The sequence below is a fragment of the Dipodomys spectabilis genome, unplaced genomic scaffold (assembly GCF_019054845.1).
Source record: "Dipodomys spectabilis isolate Male_0828 unplaced genomic scaffold, ASM1905484v1 ptg000097l, whole genome shotgun sequence".
Lineage (NCBI taxonomy): Eukaryota > Metazoa > Chordata > Mammalia > Rodentia > Heteromyidae > Dipodomys > Dipodomys spectabilis.
The window spans coordinates 2,324,660-2,329,217 of NW_024870774.1; the positions used below are offsets into that span (position 1 = coordinate 2,324,660).

General features: G+C 40.7%; 1 pseudogene; it reads right to left on the reverse strand.

Moving 5' to 3' along the window:
• Positions 1–3,234: 3,234 nt before the first annotated feature.
• Positions 3,235–4,172, reverse strand: LOC122113417 (annotated as a pseudogene).
• Between the last annotated feature and the right edge of the window lie 386 nt (positions 4,173–4,558).

A 4,558-nucleotide genomic window follows, 5' to 3' on the forward strand; every position in this document is an offset into this window, starting at 1 on the left:
GCCTGAGCCCAGGGAAACTCCAACAAACACCAAGCCTCAGGTGACTGTCCTCCCCCCCAAAAAAATCAATAAAGATGAGACATGGATATGCAACTCTAATCTTTGCTAACTTTGGAGGGCTGTTTTCCTCCCTCCCACATTCCCCCTCTCTAGCTTGAATGAAGACCTACACTACACTAGGCTCCTTTCTTGCCAAGAACAGTCACCCTGCAGAGGAAGTGATATTATGGATTATTAAAACTTACCTAAAACACCTGGGAAGCTAGGACTGTGGCTCAGTGGTAGAGTGCTTGCCTAGCATGCATGAAGCCCTGAGTTTGATTCCTCAGTAACACATAAACAGAAAAGTCCAGAAGTGATGCTGTGGCTCAAGTGGTAGAACGCTAGCCTTGAGTAAAAGCAGCTCAGGGACAGTGTCTAGGCCCTGAGTTCAAGCCCCAGGACTGGCAAAAACAAACAAATAAATAATAAAACACCTGTATCTGCACTACAGGATTTCATGTCCACAGGAATACTGGCACTGATTTACTTTCTTTCTCTGCTGTCCTTTTTTCTCTCTACTCCTTCTCTCCCATCTCCTCTTCCCACATTGAAATTCATCCATACACCATAGAAAAGTCCCTATGACTGTGTTGGAGATGACCTGAGCTTGGCCATTGGTGCATACTTTGCGTCTTTGATGTGTGCCCTATCATGACGTCTTCATCTATGCTGTGTCAACAGCTAGAGGACTGCCTGTCCTCAGAAGCCCTCGGGATGGATCTGTGGCTACAGAGGTCCTAACAGAAGATGGGGGTCTATCTATTCTGGAATTCTACGAAGGGAAAGGGATTTCTAATAACATCAATGTGAGCCTGGCCCCAAAGATTACATTAGCACCACACATATTTGACTGTCATCTTCCTCAGAGATGAACACTGTCTCAAGGTTTTCCCAGACAACTGGCATCTTGACCAGTGTTAGGTAAAGTCCTCTAACATGTCCTCCTCCAAGTGACCTTCAATCCTCTGACTCCTATAACCACCAGCATCTAATGGGGTCTGAATATCCACATGCCTGTATCCTAGTTCCAGGGGAAAAGAACATGAATGTCAAAGAACCCTGTGGCATCTGAAATTAAAGGAGCCTCATACAGGTACCACCATGATCCCTAGGAGGCTTAAAAAATAAACCTGTTCCCATCCCCTGAGCACGGCACTGAAAGAAATTGCTGCCACTACTGGCCTCACAGCAAGCACCCAGTGCCACCACCTCCCTACTGCCTGTCAGCTACAGAGCTGGACTTACAGCTTCCCGCTGATTCATACATGCATAGAGTATAGAAAACACAGTGCATGCTGTGGGCCATGACTCAAGTGGTAGAATGTCGATCTAGCAAGTATGAAACCCTGAATTCAAACCCCAGTACCAGCCAAAAATATTTTTTAATTAGCTTATATTGTTTACATAGGTTATATATGGTTATATGGCTAGCCCCTTTAATTTCAGACTCCACAGGGTTCTTGGGCATTCATATTCTTTTTCCCTGTGACTGGGATACATATGTGTGTATGTATATGTATATATATATATATATATATATATATATATATATATATATATATATATATGTGTTACCCTGGTTATATGGGGGCAGAAGAAGGATTTCATTACATTACCAAAGCATGTTTACCATATATTCCATTCAGTCTCACTCTATTACTCTTCTTCCCTCATTCCCCCTTCCAAAAATAATTTCAACAGATTTCAAATCTTCTATTTCATGTTCATCCTCTCTCATCCTCCTGGGTTAGTCCAGTCCCCTCCTGCTAATGCCCACTCCAGTGGATCTCATTTCTCTTTTCCTACCCTTTCAGCCTTCACTAAGGCTTTTTCCACTATTTTCATTCATACATACTTGCAATATATTACACAATTACTCACCCTCTTTTTCTCTTCCTTTCTCCTCCTAAATAATCCCTTAATTTGATTCATGTTCTGTGTTCATTCATATATGTATATTTTATTTTTATTATATTTATTTTATTTCATTTTATTAATATAATTTTATTTTATTTATATTTGTATTGTATTTATTTATAATTATGGATATGGATATGTATACAATTACACATGTCCATGAATATGTATGTCTTTTAGATCTAGCTTCCACATATGAGTGAACATGCCTGGTGGCCCATGGTTATAATCCCAGCTACTCAGGAGGATAAGATCTGAAGATCACTGATCACTGTTTGAAGCCAGTCTGGGCAGGAGAGTCCATGAGAGCCTTATGTTCAGTTAACCACCAAAAAAATCCAAAATTGGAGCTGTGGCTCAAGTGGTAGAATATTTGTCTTGAGCAGAAAAGCTCAAGGACAGTGCCCAGGCCCTGAGCTCAAGTCCCAGAACCATCACCAGCAGAAGAAAAAAAAAAAAAACACCTTACTATATTTTATTTAGCTTGCTTGTCTCACTCACTATGATATCCTCCAATAGTATCCATTTTCCTGTAAATAACATGATTTAATTTTATGGCTGCCTAATATTCTATAGTCTATACGACTCCTGTTTACCATTCACTGGTTAGGATGATTTTCTTTCTTTCCTAGTTCCTGTTACACTGGAATGATTAACAATTTGAATGGTTTTATTTTGGTTTTGGCTTGGTTTTTTTTTTTACATTTTAAAAGGGCATCACTTTTTATTATCCTGCCTTATAGTTAATGATTAGAGGTACGCAGATTCTGACTTCCTTGGGGAAATATCACTTATATTTTATTTGCAGATCCTTAATACCATTTTTAAAATTTTTTTTTTGTTTTTGTTTTTGTTTTTGTTTTTTTGCCAGTCATGGGGCCTGAACTCTGGGCCTGGGCGCTGTCCCTCAGCTCTTCAGCTCAAGGCTAGCACTCTACCACTGGAGCTGCAGCACCACTTCTGGCTTTTTCTGCTTATGTGGTGCTGAGGAATCAAACCCAGGTCCTCATGTATGCAAGGCAAGCACTCTACCACTGAGCCACCTTCCCAGCCCCTAAAATTTATTCTATAAACTACTATTCTATGAACTATAAATGAAATGTCCTAAGATAGCCAGTTTTGTTTTCATTGTGATTATGGAATAATGAAAATTTCTATCAGACAAACAAATCACTGTTTTACATCATTTTGTACATGTAAATATTATGAGAAGAAAGCAAGCAGCTGTTAAAGAAGTTCATCATGGGAGCTGGCAAGGCTCAAAGATTTTCTTCTTCACTTGTCATCTCCTCCACAGATCTATGAGAGAACGATTTCATAGGCTCCAGAAGTGTCTGATTTGATCGCTGAATATAGGGAATATCCATAATGCTTCTTAAACTCAAATGTCTAGAAGGTCAATTTCTGATCTGAAAACCATTATTCAGTTCAGAACAAACTCATCAGTTTCAACACCCCTCAAAGATTGATGCAGTCTTTCAGCTAAAAAGGTAGGTGTGTTCCTCACACAACGAACTATGGCCAGCAGTTAAGTCTTCAGAATGCCCAGATAATTCTCCTTTGATGCTGTCTTCCATGTCCTTCTGGCTAATATTAATGTATTCATCAAATGTTAGTTTCAGTTGAGGAAAGCTCCTTAAACACAGGATCTCGGTAAATTTGTCTTCATCTGTGCCCCATTTGTTCTCACCAGCATTATAGAGGATCTGGGCATCGTTTTTGGCCAGATGTCCATCAACCTTCAGGCTTTCATCTCGTCTTCCATCTGCCAAAGTCAACAGAACTAATATCATCTCCAAGACTCTTCTTGAATACTGATAATAGGCTTGAGAGATCCCCTTTATTTCCCCACTTGCCCTGGTAGTTAAGATTTCAGTCAAGGGTATCTTCATCTGTTCCTGTGCCCTTCATGGATTTCTTTAGCTGCTTCTCATCAAACACGGCTGGTGGAGTTACAAGAGCCACCATGACATATTTAAAGTTGCCAGAGAGCTTGCCCTTCAAATCATCTTTCAGCTCCTTCTCATACACTGCTTGATATTCCTTGGCAGTCAGTTGTTGCTGTGCATTAGATCTCTGAATCAAAATGCTGGATGAGCATTTTCTCATCTGTTCCAATTCCTCTGATTGCCTTACAAACCGCTTCAGCATCCACAGGCTAAAGCCTGGATAGTCTCTAATTGTCCCTTGGTGCCAACCCAGACAGATGCCATGATATCCTACATTTTCCTTGAATGAAGATTACACTGACCCTGAGCCCCCAGGACCATGCCAGGAACAGGAAAGGCCAGCCAAGCTGTGAGCTGTTGGTTTTGGTTTTTTGAAACCGTCAAATTGGTTTGTTTGTGGGTTGTTATTTTTTCTATCACCTCAGTTGGCTTTGAACTCACAACCCTTCTGCCTCAGCCTCTGTATTTCTGGGATTACAGGATTGGACCACCACCCCAGTCTTAAATAACAATTTCAAAAGCAAAGGCACTGGATATATTTCCTAGGAGACAGCTAAAGCCCCATCTCCACTTTATTCACAGAACAGCACAGACTACTCTAAGAACTGCACAGACGCGGCAGTCTTCCAGAAGTTGAGCCCACATGAAGT